Below are 27,185 nucleotides of genomic sequence, written 5' to 3'. Positions count from 1 at the left end.
GCAGGTAGTTGAAAATGGTACCTGGGGGTCAAGTGGTTCCAGAATATAGCTTTTGAAGTATGAGCCACCTAGGAGGAAATTCTACTTCTTCATCCACTGCATCTGGAAAGTTCTATAACTTGGAGCAAATATGGCTGCTATTACCTTGAGCCTCAGTAATCCTGTGCTCCCCCATGGAAACAGTGAACATTACATGGAACACTTAGACTTCCCTCCTCTCTGAGAATACCTTATTTCCTCCAGGATAGAAATAAATTCAGACTTTGAATTCTTCTCTGTATTCCAAATTGTCATCCAGCACCTGTCACCTCCACTAAGCTGGTAGCTCTTTCCAGCCTCTCTATCTGGCAGATAGTAAACAAATATGGGCTGTTATTAAAAGCCAAGAGCTGGTGAATAATTGCCTCAGTTCCAGGAGGTCTTGGGTTCCAGAGCTTTCTCTTCTAATAACTGATGCTGTCACCTTGGGCCTGAGTGCTGTCACTTGTAAAATAAAGAGGTGAATGTGTCAAAATGACCACACAAAGTCCTCTCACCTGAAGCTGATTGGTGTATATATTGGGCCCTGCAGATGCAAGGAATAAAGATATTATAGCAAGTTAAGCTAATTGCGATAGTAAATAGCCAGGGATTTCTTTCTTGACTGAATTCACTAGAGCCCAAACTGCTGTCACCAATTGCTGTTTCAGTTTCATTTGAAGATTATGTTATTTTTTCTGCTCTTCCCCTACTTCCTTTTGGCCAAGAAAGGAATATGCAAACAATGAGATGTTGTGCTCTGGTAAGTATATATCCCTCAGACTGGTCTGCAATTAAAAATTTCAAAGGTTTACACCTCAACCCACTATTTCTGGTGTTCATGGACCATCATCCTCTTTAAATTTGAAACTGCCCAGTGCAAACCATCTGCACCTAACATTTTCTCAAATACCCTGCAATCCATTCCTGGATATATGAAAGCAAATAGAGTCTGACGTGGGCAAAATTTAAATGCTGTATTTCTTTGCCTGGAGCTGCCCAGAAATATATGCCATCCTTGCCAAACGCAGGAAACATATATATGCGCTCATTCTTATGCTCGTGTGCACCCAGCTTTATATGAAGCAGGCAATATCTTTGTTGTCATCATTATAATCCCCCTCCAAGACTGTCCAGCACCTTTGTACCTTTCATCCTACCGAGTGCTACTTACCAGGGCAAGGCAGTGGTCTTAGCTAGATGGTCTTTGCCTCCTTAAACACAGGAAACAAGAATGGTGGTGGCTTATTCTAGATAGCAATGGTGCTATGATCCCACTGTCACCAGAGAATTAACTCTGAGTTCGCATATCCAGTTGCAGGCCTCACTCTCCCATCTGCCTTATAACCAAGGGGAAGCATTTGCAAGATGACTGACAGTGAATCAGAGATGGAGAGTCAGGGGTGCTCTCTGGGCCCAAGAAACCAAGAGGAGCCACTGGTGCTCTGAGCCACAGTACCAGCCAGTGACAGAATTCATCAAAGCCTCCCCAGTTCCCTCCTGGAACAAAGGCAATGGGGAGAGAAAAGGCTTCATGTTATGTAAACCTGGGTTTGAATCGCTATTCTGTGACTTGTTAGCCTTGCTTTTTCATCTGCAAAATCAGGGTAATGGATAACAATAAAGCTTTGTTTCAAGTTTTTATGTGAAATGAAATGAGAAGATATAGATAAAGATGTTAACACATAATGAATAATCAACCAATGTGAATTCCCTTTGAACTCTTTTTTTATGTGAAGTATAACTATAAATACATCTCTGTTCATTCCACAACTCATATCTCTAAATTAGTCACTTAGAGGAAGGAAGAATAAAGGGAGGGGAAGGCTGCATGATAATTACAGAGACTAGGATCTCAGATGTGTGAAGAGTTTTCAGAGACCTCACTTAATCTTTTCAGTGTCCTCTGTGAGGCCAGATCCATTAGTGATAATTTGGATTTTGGAAGTAACTAAACAGTATCTAGAGTCATAAGATGAATGCCAATCAGAAGTAAATTGAGATCAGAAAAAAAATAGCCCCATTATCACAAAACACAGCTTCTTTAAAGAAGGATATTCTGGCTGAAGCAACTTCTGGGAGCAAGAACAGGGCATTAAATTTGCTGGAACATGAGTTGGAAAGACTTGGACTCACATTTTTGCCATGCAGCAGCTATGAGACCTCGTTAAAGTAATATAAACCTATGTATTTCTTAGTGTTTTGAAAATACAATGAGCTAAGGCACATACAATGCTAAGTATGGAGTTCTGAACACACATTCCCTTCTTTAAATCTCATGACAACTTTAAAAATTAAGTGTAATTATCCATATTTACCAGAAAGGAACATGAATCATCAGGTATACTACAGGATACTACTTTCTGACCTCCTTTCCTGGGCCAGCCAGTGTTTTCAATCATTCACCTAACAGTCCTGAGATGCAAGTATGAGAGTAAAGGGACCTGAAACATAATGAGATCTCACTGCAAGTTAATGTCCCCAGCCAACTCTGCATCCAGTGTTTTTTCTACTGCCTGAAAAATTGTTCCCTTCACATTGTATGATACAGTATTTTCACTATACAGTGTTTTCCAGCCCAGACCACCAAAGAAAGTGGTTTCCCTAGTTCACCTGATAACTCATGAACAACTTCTTCTACCAACTAAAAGAAGTAGTAGAGGAAAGGAAAGTTCTTTGGGGGCAGGAGTAGGGAGGAGTGAATTTGATTCTGTGTGTTGTGCCATCAGGCTCAAGTTGCCACATTCTATGAGCTACAGACTGTTTTCTTCATGTTCTTTGTATGAGTGCTTCTCAAGGGCACTCATGAAATTTCATGTAATATTTTTTAAAAGCCTACTCTTAACTCCCAAACGTACTTCATTTAATTTAAACGTTTCACATGAAACCACTAGAGTGTTCTCAGTAAGTGAAGAGGAGAACATGGTTTGTTTGGAAACAAAAATCTCTGGTCCCTAACTGTTCCTTCTGATGGAGATAAGAGCAAAAGATACAGAGAGTATACTGGGAACCCACAAGGCATGTAGTGTGACTATCAAGTGAATGAACTTGGGAATATATTTCTGTTCAGTAAGAAATATCATTCCTTGGGGCTAGGGCTCAGTGGTAGAACGCTTGCCTAACATAAGTGAGGCATTGGGTTTGATCCTCAATACCACATAATCATTCCAATAATGTCAGCTAATAGTTTCTGTGCATATTAGCAGGTATATTATTCCTGTTTTATAACAGGGGAAACCTGAAGCTTAGAGGTCATGTAGGGCAGTATTGAAGCAGGACTGGACGGTCTGATGCCACAGCTCAGGTGATTAGCCACAGTGCTCTGTGGCTCAGCAAAGACAATTAATGGGTCTGTACCCCAGGATAATTTTCTGCTGCAGTCTGTTATCTTTTTCTTCCTTCTTGGAGCTTGATTCAAATGCGAGCTTGACTGGCCTGGGGAGCACTTCCTTGGCCCCACTCCTTGGGGATTAACTAATTAATCCCCAATTAATTAATCTAAGGGGATATTCTCAATACAGCCTTTTCCCTTTGTGGTCAGCTGCTGAAGGATGTTGGCACAGTTTGGGGGACCACAGAGTCAGGTACACATGGCAAACTGAGAACCTCCCCTGTGACAAGCAACTCTGTTCATGTCAGGGCTTGGCTGAGAACTCATCTTCCTACTGAGTTGCCTGCAAAGTTCCCAGATTGTCAATCCCTGGGGGCACTCGGAGGCTAAGTCCTATAGTCTCTGGATCACCTACGTCCCCCAGGAATTAAAGGAAGGACAGAAGGTTCCTGGAGCCCCAGGCTTGACATTTTACAAGCACCATCTTCTGAAATCTTCCCAGGAACAGGGTGAGGTGACCTGTTTTTGCTGAGAGAATCTGGGTACAGGTTATGCTCAAGGTCAGCAGTTAGTAAGAGAAAGCTCTTCCCAGCAGCCTGAAGCTGAACCTGCAGGCCCTTTCTTCCCCACAGAAGGCCTGCCTAGCACAGGCCCCCCGAGGCCTCCATAAATGTGTTTTGAATTGAATTGGCTCCCTTTTATGAGCTCCATCATTTCTAATAGAAGTAAAACAACCTCCAAGTGAAGAAAAATGGTGGTGTTTTATAGGATTCCTAAAAATGTGCAATCTATAGAAGTGAAGGATTCTAAGTCTTACTGTATGTCTGTAAAAGAAACATTCACCTGAAAAATGAGAACATACAGAACATCCAGGCTTCTCTTTCTTTGATGAATTTAAGTTGAGCTAATCACATGTAACGGTGACCTCTTCTATGCCCTCTCAAAACCAAGATGTGCCTCTGTTAGGGCCCTTTTCCATGGCACCATTTTCTAAATATTTATATTTCTCCACTTATTCTATGACCTCCTTGAGACCTGTGGGGCGGGGGCATTCACTGGGATAGCCCCAGAGTCCTGGGTGCTGAAGAGGTACTTACGGGATAGATGGGAGAATGAGTGAATGACAGGCAATTCTCTATGTGGGAAGGGTGAAGAGCAATTGGGGCAGGAGAGCCAGAGAGAGGCATGAGTCCTGGTTCTTAGAGCTGCTTCTATTATCTTGTATCATGAACAACAGGAGCCAGAGAGAATTTCACGGATAATGGGCTTTCCAATCCTTCCATTTTTTTGATGAGGCAGCTGGTTCCCAGGCCATCAGGTGATTTGCCTGTGATTTGGATCAGGCATCCTGGTTCCCAAGGGTTTCCCAGTTCTTCATCTTTCCCAGCTACATTTCAAAGCTGGTAGTAAAGACCCTATCTTTAGACAACTCCCACCCACTCAGATTATGTTGGTCTTTGCATCAAAGCATCAAGGAATGCTACTGGACTCTTTTCTACTATTTAAAAATCGTAACAGGATCACATTTGGCATACCATCACTAAACGGACACCCTTAATTTTAAGAAACAAGACCTCATCCTATAGTACTTGCCTCCTGCTTTTCTTCTCTCTTCTCCATCTCACTCTCTCCTTTTCCTGTCCTGCTTCCCAAAGCCAATAAATTCTAAATCCTCCCATGTCATCCCTTCCTTTCCTCAAGAGCTATTCTATAACAGTAAAGACGTTTTTTGTGACCTTAGCACAGAAAGTCAGCTGTGTTATTTTTGTAAGCAAACCACGTCTTACCCCAAACCAGTACAGCCCTACAACACACGCAGGATGCAGGTCAAATTTCCCCTTTGCCAAGTCCGTGACTGACATTGTTCTTTCTGGTCATTTTCAGAGATGAGATCATTGCCTTCTGACTCCCTGGGGACATTCTCTAATGGGAGCAGAGGTATTAGGATGAAGCCCAGTCTTCTCAGTTCTGTTCCAGTTTTTAAGCAGCCTGGCAACCTGGATTCCGATTACCCAGGGTTCCGTCCCACCAGCCACTTAACAGGGTTTGTTACCTTGGGTGAGTAACTTAGTCTCAGTTCATTTTTAAAAGGGAGATGATGATATGGTAAGGTTGTGATAAGATTTAAATGAGGTAATCTATGCAAGATGCTTAGCGATGCAACTGGTATATAGTGAGTGACTTATAAATATTAACTACTAATATCATGATTTGAATTCTGAACAAGTACTATTTCTAGAATCCAAATCTAAAAAAAAAGAAAAGATTCAGTCCCTGTCATCAAGGAGCTCATAAGTAGGCAGAGATGCCAGATTTCAGCACAATGGATTAAATGTTCAAAGTATTCAAACAGAAGAGGAAAAAGTGACCTATGAATGTAAAGTCCAAGGAAAGGTGATTTCATGGGTCATGCTCTCTCTCTTTGATTTGCCCAAAGTCCAGCTAGGCCTATTTCTATAAGCACTTTTCAAAGTTGAAATACTGAAATACTACTCAAGAAAAAAAAAAAAAAACACAAGATAGATGGCCGCTGTCAGCAATGAGGTATACCTCAGAAAGAATGGGAAGGAGGTTGGCTTCTTTTTCTCAGCCAAAGCATTTCACCACCTCCAATGGCCTCATTCTCCTTACTCATTCTCCTTATGGTTAAAACAGCAGCCTGGGCAATGCTTTCTGATGTCCCTTGGGCAATAACATCCCATAACTCAATGAATTATTTTTTGACAGCAGTGTAACAACCAATCCCACACACCAACAGGCTCCCAGTTCTGCTTCAAAGTGTACTGACAAGCCAAGAGCTGTCGGAGGTTATCAGTTCCGGGTGAGTGCTGCTCTTAGGGATACCCAAAATACGTGAATCTGTCACGGTACCCCATTGTTGTTTTTCAAATATAGAATTTCACCTGCAATGTGTTTGAATCATGAGCCATATGATGAAAGAATCGTACTGTGATTTTGTCAAATGTAGGGTACTGCTCCACTTGAGAAAGGAAACTGCCCACCCACTACAGTTTTCTTCTTGTCATATGCTATTGGTTAACATCCATCTCAAATGTGAACACTCCAAATCACACTAGGAGCTCTCATTAAAAAAAAAAAAAAAAAAAAAAAATCTTAGGGCTGGGACTGGGGCTCAGCAGTAGTGCACTTACCTAGCATGTGTAAGGTACTGGGTTTGATTCTCAGCACCACATATAAATAAATGTCTATCAACAACTAATCATCATCATCATCATCATCATCTCTACAACTGCTAACAAACCTTCTGACAGATATACCTAACTTCTATTCTCTTTTTTTTTTCCTGGTTTTTGTTTGCTTATGAAAAATTGTCAGTTTTGCTCTGGCCTTAGAGGTTCAAAAGTATGATGCACCCTAATTTATACAATTTCTTTGTTTTAATGGATAGCAGAGAACTTACAGTTGATTGGCTCTGGACATTATTTTCAATATATTCGGGAGTTTTATTATGCAAATAAACTTTCCCCCTAATATTTGGGTTTAAAAATTAACTTGCATTTATCCTCAACTATTTTTAACATATTGAAACTTCAGCAGATCTGACAAAACTTTAGGTCATTGACTACATTTTCTGACTGCCCTACATCCCCTTCTTCTAGGAACTACCCCTCTTTGAGTCCTTGTGAGTCTCAAGAAACTGTCAATCATACGTTTCCACCTTCCTAACCAAAGTGCTGGACCCAGGCTGTCCGATATCAGAGTGTTCCAGACTCCTGGAAACAGCCCTGGCTGGCTCCTCACGCTCAGCATTTAACTTGAGAAGAGCAAGCAGAATCCCTGGTGGAGGATTGCTGTAGACGCCAGGTAAAGAGGGAAGTGACTTTTTTTCTACAAGACTCAGCTCAAAGAACATAGTAGGCCTTCAGCTGCTGGTGAACATCTTTCCCACCTGGTAGAGCTATTGCCTAAGAACGATCATAACGAAAAGACGGCAAGAGATGGGGTGGGGAATAGATTTCTGGTGACATCATTTGAACCCCTGGTCCCCAGGATCTATCCTATGCCTGGCTGTTAATCCAGCAATTCTTTGGAATGCCCAGTTATGTGAAAATCCATGCTTCTTTTTTAGTGTAATCTTGTCTAATTTGGATTTCTACCACTTCAACTAAAAAATGCCCTGGCTAATCTTTTCCTGGGTTCGGTACCATCTTCAACAGTTAATCAATGTGTGATCTAGAACAAATATTCCTTGCCTGAGATCCTTGGCTCTTCACTAGAAAAAGGGGATAATAATATCCACCTCGAAGGATCGTTACAAAGCATAAGTTAGATAATACACATAAAATAATGGGAGAAAATATTTGCAAATCATATATCTGATAAGGGAAGAGTGTCTAAAATGGTACAATTCCAGAAGAAAAAGATAAATAACTAATTTTAGAAATACTCAAAGGAATTGAATAAACATTTCTGCGAAGATATACCAACAGATAATAAGCACATGAAAAGATGCTCAACGTTATTAATGATTAGGGGAATGCAAATCAGAGTCACAACAGAACAACACTTCACACCCACCAGGCTGGTGATCATCAAAAAGACAGAAAATTAAAAGTGTTGCTGAGGATGTGCATCAGTTGGAACGTCCCCGTGTTTCTGATGGTGATGTAAGAAGGTACAGCAGCTTCAGGAATTAATCTGGAAATCCTCGGAAGGCTAGATACAGTGTTACCAGATGACCAAGCGGTTCCACTCTGGGTCAGAATCCACATTTGAAATCCTAATCCCCAAGCTGATAGTATTAGTACTGATTTTGAGAGGAATTAGGTCATGAGGGTGAACCCTCCTGACCGGGAATCCTGCCTTATGAGAGAGCTCTCTGGCTCTTTTTCAGCCAGATAAGGGTACAATGAGGAGCTGTAATCAGGAAGAGGGACTCCCCAGAATCCAACCATACTGGCACCCTCACAGTGGACTTTTAGCCTCTAGAATAAAGAAATAAAGTCCTGTGGTTCATTAGCCACCCCATCAATGGTGATTCGTTGTAGCAGCCTGAACGAAGACATACTCCCAGGGTTATACACAAGAGAAAAGAAAACATGTCCACACAAAAACTATACATGAATGTTATAGCATTATTCTTAATAGTCAAAAAGTAGAAGCAAACCACATGTCTAGGAATGGATGAACAAAAATGTGGTATATCTATACAATGGAATATTATTCAGTCATGAAAAGAAAGGAAGTACTGAGAGGTGCCTACAATATAGATGAAACTTGAAAACATTATGCAAGTGAAAGAAAAGAGTCACAAATTGGATGATCCCTTATATTAAATATCCAGGAGAGGCAAACCTGTAGAGACAGAAAGCTGATTAGTGGTTGCCAGGGGCTCAGGGGAGGGGATAGTGGGCGATGATGACCCATGGTTACAGGGTTTCTTTTGAGGAGTGAGGAAAAATCTCTGGAATTAGATCATGATGATAGCTGTACAACTTCAAGAGCACACCTCAAAGGAGAAAATTTCATATTATGTAAATTATAATATCAATTTTAAAAATAACCACTGCAATGATACAGGTAGAAGGCACAATTTGCCCGTTAGTAATAACTGTAATTCTAGGATTTAGCATCTACTGTGTATAAGGCAATCGATACAGTGATTTTGTTTAGCCCTCACAACAACCCTACAAAGTAGCTATTACTTTCCTCATGTTTAATGGATAGGAAATTGAGGTTCAGAGAAGTTAATGTCGGTCCAGGGTTCTGCAATTAGTACGTAGTGATTCAAACAGTCTATCTGATTTCAAAGTTCACTCCCCTTCCACTCTACCACACTCTTGGTACCAAAACTACTTTCTGCTGGATGTGGCAGGAACTGCTGTTATACCCTCTATCTGGTCTCCCTTCACTCAGTAACAAAGTCCCCATTTAATTCAGGACAACGATAGATACAGCTAAAAGATACAGACTCTATTGTAGCTGGTGTGGCTGAGTGGCTAAATCTAGCCTGTGACATGTAAACAGAGGTACTATTTAGAGTTTTGGGGAAAGTACATTTTAAAAAGAGCTAACCTGGCTAGAGGAGGACTCTTATTGTCCTTCCCCACTTTCCTTCATTCTGCTGCCTGTAATTTAGAGGTGATGGCTGACATGTCGGTAGCCATTTTGGATCATGAGGCAATTGCTAAGGAGGGCAGAACCAGAGACACAGAAAAGGTTTGGATTCCTGATAACAGAGGTACCATCTACCATCTGGTTTTAAATTCTATCCAGACTTCTCTGGTCTGAGAAGAAACGGAAAAAAAAAATCTAATTACTAATGTTATTTGGTTTCTGTTTAGATGCAGTTGAAATGTAATCCTAACTTATATGCTGGGCCTGTAAAAATGCTGATCCAACTAAGAATGTATGAAAACAGCTAATCTCAAAAGTGGTCAAATTAAAATTATTCTAACAGAGTCATTTTCCTAACTTGTCCTCCATGTTTTAGATTCTATACTTAGAAGCTTAGGGATTCCATTGAATTATTCTAAAGACAATCACCGAGGCCTATTTTGTGCAGCTATAGAATCATTGAAAAGACTGGTCTCAATTCACCAAACACAGACATTACATCTCATAGGCGCTTAAATTTCATCTCAGAAATTGCTTGAAAAAAATCAGCCACAGAGGAGCCAACAGGCTCCCACAGAGTGAATTTCTGAAGAAGCAAGTTTATTTACACAACCTTTGCACAATTTGGTTAAGGGAGAGGAGACAGGGAAGATTCCAAACACAAAGTAAGATGATTAAGCTCAGAGACATCTTTGCTTTAAAATCAACGTTCTGCCCGATATTTCCAATGCAATCACTTAACGTTCCAGAATTATTTTCCTTGCCAGAAAGACGAATGGCAACGCCCTTTCCACGACAGAAATAGAAGCCCAGTTTTGTTATTTATCTGCTTCCATGAGATTGATGTTGTGTTGGTCAGTCGGTGTATTATGTGTAATCCGAAGGCATGTTGATACAGTGTTGTTGGATCAGTATGGCTTTTCTTTGATCATCCGTCTTTCTCTAGGGCTCTTTAGGATTCAAACCACAATGACGTAAGTGAGGATGGAACATTTGAGGGAAGGAAAGATTTTTCCACACTGTTTTTTGTCTGTAGCTTGATATATCTAATTTTGCACATATTGTGAATGGCTACAGCTGGTAACCCAAGTATTCTTTCTTTATTTATTTTTCAGTTGTTTATAGACCTTTTTTATTATTATTTATATGCAGTGCTGAGAATCAAACCCAGTGCCTCACCCATGCCAGACAAGTGTGCTACTGCTGAGTCCCAAGTATTCTTTATGAGGACAAAATTCTGGCTTTATTTGCTATTATGTGCAATCATCTGAGAGAATTCAGATGAAAACTGATTACAGACCTTTCTCCAGACCTTGTGTGAAATTTTTACCCTGGTCTTTTCTAAGAGTGCATGTGTGCACACATACACAGTTTCATCTTTTCTAGAACACAGGAGCCAGGAAGTAAGCAACTTAGATCCCCAGGCAGCAAATTCATTTCTACAAAGTCCATGCACTAAAACCTACGCAATCATCACAGATGTACCCCTCAACCTGCACCTGGCCCTTGTTTCCTCTTACATATAATTCTAACAATTTTAGTGAGCTGATTTTAGGCTTTCAGCAAACTAAACAGAGCACTGAGCTGGGAATATTGAAAAGGACCCACAAGGAAAGGCGGGGAAAAGTACCAACTACATACTAGAATTTTGCTAGCACACTGCCCCACAAAAAAAGAAATTCTAAACACACAGGTACACTGATGAGGGCAGACCATTCTACTCATCTGATCCCAGACTCAATAATAAGCAGTATTTGAAAATGACAGACCTCTGTATTCAAGAAAGGGTTTGAGGCATGGGGCAATAGAATTGATGCCATGCTACATACATGTAGGTCTTTGTAGAAGGGTTTCCAATCAAAACAGCAAGAATAACATAAAATAAAGAATTCTTGGGCTGGGGATGTGGCTCAAGCGGTAGCGCCTGGCATGCGTGCGGCCCAGGTTCGATCCTCAGCACCACATACAAACAAAGATGTTGTGTCCGCCGAAAACTAAAAAATAAAATATTAAAATAAAAAAATTTTTTTAAAAAAGAATTCTTGGTGTTCAAAGTTCTTGCAGGAAATGCAGCTCTTTTAGAAGAGCATGAGTGGCCAAGCTGAGCACCACACTTAAAAGTCCAAAGACCTGGGATCCAATCCTGGCGCTGCTACTTGCAAGCTGCATGACACTGGCCAAAGACTCAACTTAGTTCAGACACACATCCCTCATCTCCAAAATGGAGCTAATGAATGATAGCAACTTAGGGGATTAAACCAGCTAAGATAGGTGAGAGTGCAACATGTGTGTCCCGTAAATGTCCATTCAGTCCAAAGAAGTGCGATCTTACTATGGCATAAACCTTCATGCTTTCAATAAAACTATTATTCTAAGTGTTATTTACTCTGATGCTGTCAACTAAAATCAAAGGAAAACGTAAGCTAGCAACTTCACTCCGAGGTCTATGCCCAACAGAAGGTGCACATATGTTTGCCAAGAGACACGTATGACAATGTTCATGGAAATATTATACAATTAATATAATATGTGCAAAGGCACAGAAAAAAATATGCTTTTCAAAATAACAGTTCTGCTACTGTGAAGACCCTGTAAAGACCCACTTCTATCCCTAGTCTTCATATTCCAGATGCCTGTGGTCCTAGATTGTAATCTGCCCTATTCTTTGAAACCCAAAACAAAAGTATAATTATAAACCACACAGAAGATATGGCTCAGGCCTCTTTTGCATTCTTTGACTCTAAACAGGGGCCAACTGCTCTAGCCAGAAAACAGTCCTGTCCTCAGAGATCCATGGCACCTCTGTGCCCTGAGCCTTCTGACTTTTGCCAAGGCTGTTTCCAACATTTCATAACAGAGGCTGACTATATCCATTCTTAAGTGGGGAAAAGCTAAAGAGTTGAAATAGGAAGGAAATGAATATATCTATCTCTTACAGCAGGCAAGAGCCTGTGTGCTTTCTGATATTTATCTCATTTCATGACCACCACAGCCCTGTAAAGAAAGAATAATTGCACGGGGCTGAAGGATCATGTCCAGCATCACAGAGTTACCAAGTGCATATGTCTGCATATGAACCCAGTTCAGATGCCAAGTTCAATTCTCCTTCAACAGCACCACATTGAAGGCCACAGGCAGAGGAGACATCCATTCAGCATGGATCTGGAATGGATTAGATCTGGACAGAAGTTTTGTGTGCTAGTGTTTAAACCCCAGATCTTCACATTACCAACCCTAAAACCACCAAGTTCTGGAATCAAGCTCCCATTTAATACAGTCTCCTCTTCAAAATGCAAAAAGGCAGTTAGCCACGGTGACACTTCTGGTGTGGAGTGGCTCTACTATTTTGAGTAATTGCTTCTCAACCACTTATAGGCCTGTTGGACTTAGTGAATTGCAGGTTTTGTGCCACTCAGTGAACTGGCCCACTGTCACTTGGTTTGTGGAGAGGAAACTGAACGGATATTAAAGTTGGGCTGACCAGAGCTGAATCCCAGCCCTCCCCATGCTGCCTGGTGCCCGGCCTCCCGGCCCTGGAAAATGGCAGGAGCTGAATACATCTTGGCTTCTTTTCATACAAAGAGGATAAGAAACCACAATGACCAGCCCTGAAGGATAGTGGTGTAACTTTTCAGAGCCGCCACCTACCAGGCATCCAGGACGCCCTCAAAGTGAAATGTGAAAGAGTCTGGCACCATAAAAACTCCTGTGTCCCTGCTCCTCAGCCCCAGCACTCCGTCCCTCAGTGGAGACAGCTCTGGGATCCGGGCCTCACTGAACTCGTCATCAGCCGCCTTACCTCCCCCACCTGCACGTTTGCCACCCATTTCCTACTGCTTGGTATTACTGGTCTCGGCTCAGACAGCCTTCTTTCCTGGTGGTCACCTGATGGACAGGCAGCGAGGACCTGGACGGATGTCAGAGGTGGTTTATGGTCACTGACTTGTGTTTAGTCTCAGGGATCTAAACCCTGGAATCTATAGTCCTTGGGCCACAATTCAGCCTCCCTGGTCAATATCCTATGGGTCCCTGCAGGAATGGACCATGAAGAAGGAGACCCTGAGAACTGGGAAAGGAGGTCCCCGGAGGGTCTGGCTGTGGCTGGAGATGGGAGGAGCAGATGAGAAATGAAAAAAAGAAAAGTAATGAAAGCAAAAATAAAAGCGAGCAAGAAAGAAAAGACAATGAGGTCTCCTCCTTCTCATTTCCCAGGGAAGGGTTTTGAAAGGTGGAACAGCAAGTGTAGGCACGTGGGCTCCTCCTGGCCAAGAAAGGGAAGACAAGAAAGGGACACTGCCCCTCCTGCCCACGGGCCACTACCCAGCACTCTACCTCTGTTGAGGCTCCGTGACTTCTCACACGACGTGAGTGACATCAGATGAGGAAACTGAGGTACTGAAAGAATAGTCTTAATCTAAGAGGGGCCTTGGCCTCTGTAACTCCATTTTGAAATAAAACTGCAGTCCCACCAGGCACGCCTAGGGAGCCCTCCAACATGGTCATCAGGCACAGCCTGATAAAACTAGTCACTTTACACAACCCTGATAACACTCAGAGTAAGTCTCTGTCATTTGACTTTGCCCTGATAAAGGCAAAAGACAAGAGATCAGGGCGGAGACCACCAGACCAGATGACTTGACCTCAGAACAAAAGATGTCACTGAGAAACCTGGTAAGAGCTGATAGGGTTTGGAAGGGCGGTCAGAAGCCCCAAAATGTAGTATAAATGATGGAGCAAATGAACAGACCTTCAGCCAGCCTACACAGATACCCACATGCCAGAGAGCCTGATGAGGACCTGGACTGACACCCCAACTCTTCTCATCATTTGCCTGATCCTCTGCATCTTCCTAACGCTCTCAAACTCTACAGCCACATCTTGACCCTAGTGAGAACTGCATGACCCTCTCCTCAACTGGCTGTCAGGAGAAGCCGGCCCCGATCCCTGACCTGGTCGCTGCGGTCTGAGTGAGTGTGCATCTGCTGGACTTAAGATCTAAGACTTAAGACTTTAAACCTAGCACTTAAGCTTAGCATGCTGCATGCTGAGGGAATGTATATAATAGGTCTGTCATGATTAAGTGTGTTTGCAGTGCTTAGAATTAACTTAGAATTGTTTGTTTTGAATTGATTATGTCTATTGCAATGCCCAGCATTAAGGATTGTCATCCCTTGATTAGGAATCTATAGAGTGAAATTGTATTAAGTGATTTGAGTGAATAAAACGTTGAAATGGGCAGAAGCACGTGGACATTCTTTAACTCTCCTCTCAACTGCAGATGTTGCACTTTTGCCCATCGTGACAGAAAAGCTAAATACTCTGCCTATGTCCTGACAAGTAAGTCTATGTGATTTCAAAGCTGTTTTTCTCTGTCCTTTGTCTCCAACATGATGTTTGCTGATGTATCTGAGAAACAGCCAAGTGGGAACACACTTATCTGACAGGGAGGTTATCCACCTTCACCCCTGCCTCATCAGAGACACAAACACATATTCATGTACCGCATGCATTCACACTTAAAAAGAAAAAAAAAAAAAGGAATTATCAGCCATTTGGAATTATACTTTTCCTTTCTGCTTCTTCAATCCAGCAAATATGGGCTTCCAGATGCACACACTACAGTAATTCAGGCTCTTTTTCCTCTCTCTCTGGCTGGGAGATCTTCTTCAGAAGATTGCAATTTGGAAGAAAAGGTCTCCGACCCATGAAGCACAGAGACAGGACCACGCAGCTGGGCTGGGCCAGGTGCCCTGAGCGCTGGTGTGTCTGCCGGGCCCAATGGACTTTGCACTGGGGCTGCTTCTCCTGGGCTTATCTGAGGAATTCAGGCAAAGGCTGAGCCACAAGACCCAGTGATCTCAGTGATTGTGGCTGCATGTAGCTGGTGTGAGAGGAGCCTGACGTTTACTTCTTCAATTAAAAAAAAAAAAAATGTTGACATCCAAGTTGAAATAGGGCAAGAGGTGTGAAAAGTTTTCTAAGAGCCACTGAAAAGAATCAGACCAGCACAGAGTCGCAGGGACTGTGCCACCACGCACGCACGCATGCATGCACACACACGCACACACACATGCACGCACACATACACGCACACGCACACACACTTAGAATTCCCCAGCCCAGGTGTAAGTGACAAGCAGAGAGTGCAGACCCTCACTATTTATGTGACCCGCCCTGCCGGAGCACCTCTAGCTGCAGGCTCTGTGCAAGGAGAGTCAACACAATGAGCAAGGCCACAGTTCTAGACCGAGTGTGCACACCTTGTATCTTTCCCTTCCACACTGGACATGTCTCAGAGCCCCTTGGCCCTCTGCTTCCAGTCTATTTCAGGCAATGGGTTACTGCAATATGACTGCAGGGAGACACCTGGCCAGGGGCGTGTTCCCCTCCTCTCCAGGTTCCAGCCCTCTCAGCCCTGTCTGAAGACCCTCCCCACAAAGCATCTGGCTCCAGCTTCCCAGAGGTGTCTCCTCCCTTATCCCTTCAGATCTTCAGAGGGGACTGGGGTGCCCCACTATCCCTTATGATTTCTGTGCCCCCTGCCTACACTTGTCCTGAACTCAGTTCTCCTGAGTCTACCCCTATTTGGGGCATACCATCTGTTTCTTGCCCAGACTGATACAGGGAGGCAACCATCCAAACAGACAATTACAGTATAATGCAGAACAATAAAAGATAATATTGTTTCCCAGCAAGCTGCAAGAGTGCTGCAGTCTGATTGCTTGGGGTGCGCATTCCAGCTCCACTACTTACTATCCCTGTTAACCTCTTGAATCCTCAGTTTACACCTCTAAAAGATGAGCTTAATACTATTAATAAAATAAAAATGAGCTTAAGACTAATGGGAGGGGGAGGATTAAATGAGATAATACGAGTTTTAGACACTTTGTCAAGGCTGATAGATACTAGCAGGAATTCTTAGTCAACCATGCAGTTCCTTCCACAGAGTGTCAAGGGTTGCCAGGGAAATTGGGAACAGAGGACACAGAGAAAGGGACAGGTGATGGTAAAGGGAATTGGGAAGGACTGCACAGAGAAAGCGATGCTGGGCTGCCTTCTGGAGAAGTCCAGCTAGCAGGACGGCTGGCCACGGAGCTCTAGGCAGAGGGCACAGAGGCCTGACACCCAGCAGAGGTGGGTGCTGTGGGCTGCTCAGTAGGACGAGCACTGTCGTTGGAGAGGTAGGTAGGGGCAGCCAGTGAAGGTCTTGGAAGTTCAAGCCAAAGAGCTGGGTCTTTGTTCTAAAAGCCACAAAGAGCTTCTAAGCTGGCCGTGGACATGAGCAGGTTTGATGCTAAGAAGGTTCAGTCTGGCCACGATGCTGGCTCTGAGAGGGCACAGCATGAGCACATAGTGGGTGCTTTGCACACAGTGGAATGAGTGATGCACACCAGCAGTTCCGTACAGCAAAATCTGCCACCTCCCCGCCTCCCCACTCCCGTCCAACAGACGCGAAACATAAAACATGCCATCGTCCGGGAATCTTGCAGTCACGGGGCTTTCCACATGTTTTCTTGTTGAATCTAATTAATAGTAATTAATATTGCTAAAGTATAATAAAAATATCTATCTGGTATTTGTCCCTGGCTACTGACACAGATCTCCTAAAATCCTTGCAGTCTCCGGAGGGATAAGTGTCTCTCTCTTTTTTTTCCCCTGCAGTGCTGGGAGCTGAACCAGGAGCTCCTGTCACTGCTCTGCCACGGAGCTACACCTCCAGCCCCATCAGGGTGTCTTTTGCATGCGGATGAGATGATTTGGGGGGGGGGGGCTACATAATTTTAGGATGGTCTCCAGAGAGACCTTTAGGAAATGAAGAGGGGCTGAAGGCAGAATTCAGTCACCAGTGGCCAAAGACTTAATCAATCATGCCTACATAATGAAAACTTATATAACTGCCAAACTACAGGAATCGGGACAGGGAGTTTCCAGGTTGGTGGGCACAGCCATGTGCTGGGCAGGCAGCATCTAGGGAGGGTATGCAGCCCAGGCACCTCCCCTTCCCTACATACTGCCTTCAGTGTGTCTCCTCCATTTGGTTCTCCCTGAGTTATATTCTTTTTTTTTTTAATATTTTTTTTTTAGTTGTAGATGGACACAATACCTTTATTTTATTTGTTCACTTTTTTTTTACATGGTGCCGGGGATCGAACTTAGTGCTTCACACATGCTAGGCAAGCACTCTACCACTGAGCCACAACCCTGGCCCTGAGTTGTATTCTTTATTAGGAAAACAGTCATGGTAACTAAAGTATTTTTCCTAAGTTCTCTGAGTTGTTGTAGCAGATTATGGGATCTAAGGCAGGAATTGTGGGAATCCCCGAATCTACTGTTGATTGGTCAGAAGTACAGGTGGCCCCTGGGACTTGTGACTGACACTAAACCAAATCACTGGACACCAGTTGATTTTGGAAAATCAAGGAATTGCTGGGTATGGAAAAACTCCATACATCTGGAGTTATAAGTGGTACCAGAAAAAAGATGTGTCACCCATAAATATTACTTGACAGTGTCTGCAGGACACTGCTGCCCTGTGCCTGCTGTGAGACACTCCTGGGCCACGCCAGCAGGCTGACCAAGAGAACAACACTCTTCTGGGTGGTGCTGCCCTACTGACTCAGCTGCTGACTCAACTGTCCCCCTGGGTGTGGCAGCTGGAGGCAATTGGGACCAGCAAAATGCCACACCCTGAGCCTGGCACACCCAGTGTCCCTGTTCCTTGTCCTCAGGCCCAGAGGTCCCCAAACTAGAAGACTAGCCAGGAAATCTACTCCCTCCACCACCCCAACCCCTACCCCTGGGGGTGAGCAGCCAGCCTGCATCCAGAGATGAGCTGCAGACATGGTCCTTCTCCTCCTCTAAGGAGCATCTAAGTGGGGCACCACGCTCCCCCAGAAGCACAGCCTGAGGCAGGGATCTGAATGCAGCAGTTTATTTGGGGAGTGACCCCAAGTAGATGGCTGGGGGGATAAGACAGGGATGGGAAGGAAGCCAGTGCTGGGAGATGAAAGAGCAGATGACATTGAAAGCAGCAGGTGTGGCCCACTGGGGACCTTGGGAAAGGCTACAGAACATGCCCCAGAACTGGGCAGCTAAAGGACAAGGAAGCAGGAGCATAGATCCTCCAGCCCTGGTCACTGGCTGAGGGCTGCTGCCTGGGAATTAACTCCCAGCACCCCTAGGAGAGCCACATGCAGCCACACTGCACCAGAGGACGCCCTCGGGAGCAGCAGCCCAGGCTGCTCAGGGTACAAGAGACCAGCATGTGCCCAGGCCACGCGGGTATAGCACCACTGCCGCTCGAGGACCCTGTCACCCAGACGCAGTCCCGGTCCTTGTGGGCAAGTGTGGGCAAGGAGGAGCGACCGTCACCCCACCAGGCAGAAGCCACGGCTCATGTGTTCCCACGGCAGTGCTGTCCCCCCGCAGAGCATCCGGGCCAAGCCATGCCTGAGGCTTCAGATCGTCAGTGGCACAGGAGAAGAGTAAAAAGAAACAGATGAAATTAATTTTAATAATAGGTCATTTAAGCTGATATATCCAAAATAATATCATTTCCACATGTCATCAATGGAAACATTATTAATGAGACCATCTGCCTCCTTTTTTTCTCAAAGTCTTTGAAAACGGGCATCTTTTAGGCTCACAGGACAGCTCAACTTGGACACGCCACATTTCAAGTCCTTGGTAGCCACTTGTGGCTGGTGGCCAGTGTGTTGGAAGACACAGTGTTCGAACACCGAGGAGTGCTTACTCAAGCCAATAACGCATGGTGACAATAGCTTCCCAAAGTACCTAGAGTGACACCTAAGCTCTGCACAAGGTCGAAAGGCCCTCCGACATGATCAGTGGCTGCCACCTCCCACCCTCACTCTTCAAACCCTTGTCCTCTCCACACCCAGCACTGCACTAGCCATTCCGGGAACTTGCCCCCTCAGGGCCTTTGCATGGGCTGTCCCCCTCGCCTGGAGCCCCCTGCACCCAGACTTGCCTTGTCATCCTGCAGGTCTCACTCCACAGACTCCTCCTTTCTCCCGCCCTCCTCCCACTCCACTCCAGACCCCTGGCTCTCTACTCTGGTTTACTTTCTTAAATTATGCACATCAGAAGTTATCTTGTTCTTTAATGACATGTATTGATTTCCTTGTCTCTCCCATCATCCGCTTAATCCCCAGTTTCTACCACGAGGCCTGGAAAAACAGCAGGCACCCTGGTAAGTACATGTTGAATACAGGAATAAACAAGTCACGGCTCTGGTAGAAAAGAAACCGAGCAGAAAGTAGAGATCGAACTAAGTCTGACACAAGAGCCATGATATATCCTCCTTTATATTCCCAGCACTGTCACCCAGTGGACGCTTGTTCAAAATGGAAAAGCAATGAATAGGAAAATAGGGCCAAGGGGGAAGGTGGCAGCTACTTTACCCAGAGAGGACTTCACAGAGGAGCTGGGACCAGGGATGACTGGGTGTGTTCAGGGTGAGACAGCCCTCGCTGGCACAGGGAACGGCATGTGCAAAGGCACAGAGGCACAGGAGAGCACCTCATTCATGGCCAACACACATTCACAGCCTCCCTTTTCTACTGGCACCTCCTCACCCAGCAAGGGCTTGCAAGGCACCTTGCTCAACCTTCCACCTTCAGTCTGGTCCCAGCTCCCTTCCCGCCCAGTCCAGTAGGCAGCCTGCTCACTTCTGGGACCTCTCCCCTCAAGGGGTCACCCAAACTCCAGCTCCTGGGAAGAGCATGTGCCAGCAGCCAGCAAGCTGCAGACTCCTGTCCACATCCTCTCACCGTGCACTGGGAGCCAGCAGTTGTAAGACTTCAGTCTCCAGGGGCCAATGAGGGGAGCTGGCAGAGAGGATAATAGAGCCCTGAAGATCTACTAAGTGCCAGGCCCCGGGCCAGGCACTTCCATGAGGGGACCAATTCCTAGCCACAAGTGGGATTATTATGCCCACATGGGGCAATCTGGGCTCACAGGGGTTGGTAGCTTGTTCAAGGTCACATGTTCCACGGAGGAGCCTTGATGCATACAGGCCTGACAACCCCAGTGACATCCATCCTCGGATCCGGGAGAGCCTGCAGCATGTGCTTTGCTTTGACAAATGTCCAACTGGTCAGAACAGTGCCACCCCGTTTCTCCCAGGGGGATAAAAGAACCCGCCCAGATCTCCTCCACAGTCTAGGTGCCACAAGGACATCTCCCAGTCCCTTCCAGAGCTGGCCAGCTGCCCTTCTTACAGCTCACGGTGAAGACTGCCCTTTGTAACACTCACCTGAACTCTTATTAGAACTCCCAAGCAAGGGAAACCAGGGTCCTGTAAGATTAAATGTGCTAATAATGGTAAGTCAACACCCCATGCTTCACTTAAAACTAAGTGAGAGTACAGCAGTCCAAGGGTGATCAGAGCCCCAAACCGGACCCGACACAGAGGCGAGGTGGAATGACCTCAAGTTACCAGCAGGAAATGGCTTGCCTGATTAAAATGAACAACAAACCAATGTCCCCTCCATGCATATGACAGACCTGCTTGAAGGAAGAGGTGATCACACCCGTTCAGGTGGGACACGGAAGCTGTCAACACTGCTATATGATTTACAGCCTGGTCTGCAGATGAGCATTCACTCTGGGTTATGTCGCCTTCCTAATCACACTACTCTCAGGGCCCAACTGGGCAGAGGGGACAATGTGAACAGGTCATTGAGAGTCAGAAGATGTGGGCTTCAGGAGGAAGGTGCCCCTCACTGCCTGGGCAGGTGGCCCACTCTCCAGTCACTGATAATGTAGCGAGAAAGAAAGATTGAACAACAGTAAAAGATGGTCTCACACACACACACACACACACACACACACACACACACCATGGGTATTGCACTGAGGCTCCGTGGAGGGGCATGGGGTAAGAAGTTAACCACTGGGTGTTCTTGCAAGGGGCAGCATCCAGGAAGGCCCTGGGAACAGAGAGAATAGTTTTTCAAGCAATCTCTACTCTGGCTGAAACACACAAGCAAGGGTGTATGGAAGAGACACTGGGAAGTCCAGGCTGGTCACACTGTGGTGGGGGCTGAGGACAAGCGGCCAGGAAGGGCTCCTGGGTGCTCCCTGGACCTGGCAGCCTCTGCGGCTTCCCAACCACTCCTGCTCCCACCTGCCTCCAGCCCTTGATCAGCCACTGGGCCTATCAAATTCCTGCTGCCAGGAGGAGGCTGCTAGAGTGCCAGACTGGAAGGGCAGAGACCCCGACCCATGGTTCAGAGGAGGAGGGTGATCAAAGGCAGGGGAACTAGGTCCACACTCTGTCTTTGATCCAACGGGATGAGCTGAACAAAGGAACTACAGGCAGGGGAATCACCATGGGCCTTGTGCCACACAGACAGGGCCCTGGCACTTCCAGAGGGGAGCAGGGTGCTACTGGCTGATGGGTGTGTGTGTGAGGCTCATTTAAAACAGCCAAAGCAGAACAGAGACTCCTGAATGCCACGCAGGGGAGGTGTTTGGAACCTGGCATTTGTGTTTCCACACCCCAGCAGCCAGTGCCCCCTCTTGGTGACTGTATTCCAAGTTCCTGTTGGGGAAGCCACCCCTTCCTCTGTTTGCTGTGGAGCTGATCTTCAATCTCCTCTGAATTCAGGGGATGATCAGATGACGTAGACTTTTCCCATCAAAATATTCCATGCCTGGTCCACAGTGATTGGTCCAGGATGGGCACGGGACCCAAGCTAGACCAATAGGAATGGATTCAGAGATTATGTGAGAATTTACAGGAACTAAAATTATCTTTTGGGATCATTAAATTGGTGGTTTTAGCACGAGAACTGTGCTGCCGCAAGTTGCAACATGGAGAATATGAGAAGAAAGCCAGCCCAGGGGAGTGAACAGCTCGGAGATGGAGGCAGATGTTCAGTGGTGATGCAGAGAGGAAAACAAGAGCCAAAACCTTTTAATTCAATTATACTGGGCCAGGCTTGACCTCTGGGCCCATCTCTGACATAAGCAAGGAAATCCCTTGATTGCTTAAGCCTTACTGAATTAGTTTTCTATCTAAAACTAAAACTGCACTGACCCTGTTCCTCATAACCTATCCATAGCGCAGAGCCTCTGCCTGCCCCAACCCAACATTCTGTCCTCAGGAGAATGGATGGGGCACACAGGAATTCAGACAGTGAGTAGCCTGGGCCTACATACCCTAGGACCCCCAGCCAAGAGCTGTGCCTGGAACAGGAGAGACACAAAATCTCCACTTGGCACCCCAAGAATTAAAACTTCCAGCAACAGAGCCTCCCCCAGCAGAAGCAGCTAGAAGCCAACTCACCTCGGCCATGGTCTGCAGCTCCAGAGGCTAGCAGTCAATTATCTTGCTGCTGGTGAAAAGGCAAAGCAATGAGAAGCGGCGGCCAAGCTCACTGCAGCCAGTCCTGTTAATGACCTCTCTGCAGCAACTCTAAACCTCTGCTTTCAGTTCATGGCTCAGCAGGAGTCACTTGAGCTTTGTGAGCACGTTTTCATGTGGGAGAGACATCACTGTTACCAGGCTTATCAATTCTCAGGAAAATCTGTGTATCTGTTTATGAGCACCAAACCCCAAATATTTGCAGAGAACCCCTTTCAGGAGTACATAAAGTATTCCATATTTCATTCTTAAAGAGAGAAAGAGAGAAAATTGTTCTCTCTTCCAATCTGAAAAATGCATTAACTTATCATTTTCATTTTAAACCTAAATTAAATCAACTTCAACACAGACTGAATATTAAGACTGCTGATTTCCTTAAGAGTATCTGGCTAAGGTCTAACATTATGGATAATCCAAAGAAAAATGCAAAAACAGAGACCAAAATCCACAAAAAAAAAAAAAAGGTTTAGGTTCCAACCTAGGTGTCCTTCAACAGTTAAATGGATAAAGAAAATGTGGTACATATACACAAAGGAATATTACTCCGCCACAAGAAGAATGACATTATGACATTTGCCAGTAAATGGTTGTAACTGGAGTCTATCATGCTAAGTGAAATAAGCCAATCCCCAAAAACAAAGGCCAAATGTTCTCTATGTGGATGCTGATTCACAATAAGCTGTGGGGAGGGAAGAATAGAAGTTCAGTGGATTAGACAAAGGAAAGTGAAAGGAAGGGAGGGGGATGAGAATATAAAAGATAGTAGAATGAATTGGATATAACTTTCCTAAGTTCATATATGAATACAAGACCAGTGAAACTCTACATCATGTACAACCATAAGAATAGGATCTTAATTTGAATAAGTTATATTCCATGTATGTATAATATGTCAAAAATATACTCTACTGTCATATATTTCTAAAAATAACAAATCTACTACAATATTCTGCCTTCCTCTTATCCCGGAACAATGGAGTTAGCCCACCCCCCAAAAAAAAAAAAAAAAAAAAAAAAACTTTTCCTCCTCTAAGTTGTACTTCTCAAATATTTTGGTCACAGTGATGCAAAGCTGACTAACACAAAAATTGACACCAAAAAGTGAGACAGTCTTGACTGTGACTACCGTAACCATGTGGTTCAGAGTCTTTAGAACTGATTTGTGGGAGGAGTTTGGAAAAGTTTGGAGATGCAAAATGGAGAAGCCTCAGAATATTGTAAGCTGAGCTTAATTGATTCTGGTGTGAGCTCAGACCAGAATGCCAATAAGACTGTGAACTGTAAAGACTATGCTCATGAGGTTTCAGATAGAAATGGGAACTTTACTGGAAATCGGACTAGAAGCCATTCACTTTACATTCTGGCAAAGGACTTGTCTACATTTTGCCCTGAGACTTTGTGTGGGGCCAAATATAAAGGTGATAAACTAATTAATCTGGTGGAGGCAATTTCACAGCAGCACAGCATTCAGGCAGAGGCAGGGGTTTTACTGGCAGCCATCAGCCAGGTTTCCTGTGAAAATTACAAACAGAAAGCAAAGCAGAAAGATTTAAAAAACTTGAAAATTTACCAGAAAATGTAAAACTGGGGCCAAAAAAGTGTGGTTGTTGAAGAGATTACAGCCACACAAAAGATACTAAGTACTTTATGAAATAGGAGGGGCTGGGGATTTGGCTCAGTGGTAGAGTACTTGCCTAGCATGTGTGAGGCACTGGGTTCACTCCCAGCACCACATATAAATAAATGAATAAAATTAATGTTCATTAACATCTAAAAAATATTTATAAAAAAGAAACAAAAGGAAAGATGGCTTGAGGGCATCTCAGGAATTGGCAAGACCACACACAATCATATGCTGAAAAGAGTAAGAGTAAAAAATTCCTTTGAGAAAAGATCATGGGAATACCCTGCTTGCTCGGACAGGGGGCCGAAGAATTTGTTCACTGTGCTCAGCTGCCCAGGCACCCAGAGGCTGCTGCAGCATGATAATGCCAGGAGGCCCAGTTGCTGTTAGAACTGGCAGAAGAACTTGGTGCCACCCATGTGGCGAAGGTTCTGTAGTACAGTTTGCAGGTCATGGAGGTGTCCAACAAGTTTTCAAAGGAAGGCCTGGGAGGCCACTCAAAGTGTAGTAGGGTCAACATCCCGTGGGTGGCCCCTGAGAAGGCAATGCATGAAGCTGTGAAGGTGAAGCCAAAGCTGGAGTGGACACCCAAGGAATTAAGAGATGCCAGTGACTGGACTGTCTGCCGAGGAGAGGTGCTGACCGTGGAGAGAGCCAGGCTCAGAGACCAGTGAATGCTGCAACCAGCAAGGCCAAAGGGGAGCCACTGCCCAAGCCCTTTGGAGAAAACATCTTGCCACCATGTGCCCCAGATGTTGGAGGTGAAACTAAAGAAAATGTTTGTCCTGCTGGGTTCAGGCTATGTTTGGTTCCCAGCCCTTCTCTCATTTGGAATGGGAATGTTTACTCTGTGCCACTGCATATTGGTTCTATGTAACTTTGCAGAGGTCACAGTTAAGAGTTTGTCTCATCAACTCCAGATGAGACCTTGGAGTGGAACTTTTGGGCAATGCTGGCTGGCACTGTTAGGAATATGAAAAGTCTTGGAGATGAACTAAATGCATTTTGCATTGTGAGCGGGACATAGCTTTTGGGATTCAGGGGCAGAATGGTATGATTTGGATGTGAAGGGTCCCCCAAAAGCTCCTGTGTTGATGTAGGAATCTTCAGAAGTAAATGATTGTAAATCAGTAAGCCAATCTAATGATTATGAGAGCTGTGACATAATCAGTCCATCCTGATTTGAATGGACTAACTGGGGAGTAATTGTAGGCAAGTGGGGTGTGGCTGGATAAGGGGGGGTCACGGGGGCATTCTAGAAGGCGTCATCTTCCCTGTGTCCCCTTCCCCTCTTTCTCTCTCTCTGCTTCCTGGCTGCCATGAATGGAGCAGCTTCCCTCCACCATGCCCTTCCACCATGATGTTCTGCCTCACCTTGAGCCTAGAGCAAAGGAGTCAGCCCAAGAAGAAATGAACCTCTGAAACCATAAGAAAAAATAAACTTCTCCTCCTCTAGGAAGTTGTTCTTGTCAGGTATTTCGGTCACAGCAACATAAAGCTGACTAACACCAACATGAAGCAAAGCCTGGGTATCTGACAGGGCTTGCCCAGTAAGGAACAGAGAGGAGGCCAGTGTCCCTTCTAGAAGACAGGGTGACGCAAACAAAGGTGGGGGCACAGAGGCAGGCAGAGGTGGGATCAGGCAGGGCTTTCTCAGACAATGGGAGAAATCTGAATTTCATGCTACAGACAATGAGCAGGAGATGTGGGGCCAGTGACAGATTTAAACAAGGAAACAGCCCCATGTCATGCAGGGGAGGGAAAGGAGGAACAACCCATGTTGGACATGCAGGCTGAGTATTCCTTATCTAACATGCTTTGGACCAGAAGGTTTTGGGTTCCAGATCTTCTCAGATTTGGAATATTTGCATATACATTATGAGATATCTTAACGATGGCACTCAAGTCATAACATGGAATTCATTATATCTTATAGACACCTTATACACATAGCCAGAAGTTAATTTCACAGAGTATTTTTAATTATTTTGTACCTAAGACCAAGTTTCATTGTGTGGAGTGGAATCTGCCTTGTGGTATCATGTTGGTGCTCAAAGAATTTCTGATTTTGAAGCATTTTTCGAATTCTAGATTTTTGGATTAACCTTTATTAAGGTTAATCCAAATGTATACACCAATTTGTCATTTGAGATCATCCAGATGTGAACTTGGAGGACAGTTTCAGCTGGAGACATAATTTTTAAGTTATCAGCATACAGAAATCTCGCTGGTTGGAGCAAGATGTGCTCCACTGAGAGACTATGAAAGAGGGCAGAGTCCCAAGAAGAAATCCAGATGGGCCTGGGCCACTAAAGCCCAAGGAAAACAGCAGTTTTAGAGGGAGTGGGTAGTTGAGTCAAATGCCTGGAAGCTGAGCTGACTTGTAGATTAAATCTGAAGCTATGAGATTTAAACCTAGAGCTATTTAGCCAGGGAAGGGATAGTGAGGCACGTACCCTAAAAAGTTCTCCTTAAAGCTTGGGATAACAACACAAGGAGTCAAAAACAAAAACAAAAAAAACAAAAACAAAAACAAACACACACAAAAAAAACATAAGCTCTGGGGCCAAACCATCTGCAACTCAGTTCCATGTCTGCCCTTTACAGCAATGCAGTCTTGACCAATTTCCCAAACCTCCATCAGCCTCAGCCTGTCTTTACCAAGGAAATAACGATTCTATCTACTCACAGGGGTGTGGTATAGATCAAATGACTTAATAAATAGCAAGAGCTTAGAAGAA

The 27,185-nt window shown here is 44.7% G+C and overlaps 1 protein-coding gene across 1 annotated transcript in view; it reads right to left on the bottom strand.

The window, feature by feature from the left end:
* Asap1 (ArfGAP with SH3 domain, ankyrin repeat and PH domain 1) overlaps positions 1-27,185 on the bottom strand; it is a 332,376-nt gene that overhangs the window by 264,194 nt on the left and 40,997 nt on the right. The gene's annotated exons all lie outside the window — the stretch shown is intronic.

Source organism: Urocitellus parryii, chromosome 7 (genome assembly GCF_045843805.1).
Source record: "Urocitellus parryii isolate mUroPar1 chromosome 7, mUroPar1.hap1, whole genome shotgun sequence".
NCBI classification, from domain to species: domain Eukaryota; kingdom Metazoa; phylum Chordata; class Mammalia; order Rodentia; family Sciuridae; genus Urocitellus; species Urocitellus parryii.
Note: the sequence above shows the minus strand (reverse complement) of the source record. Positions and strands in the feature narration are given on the sequence as shown.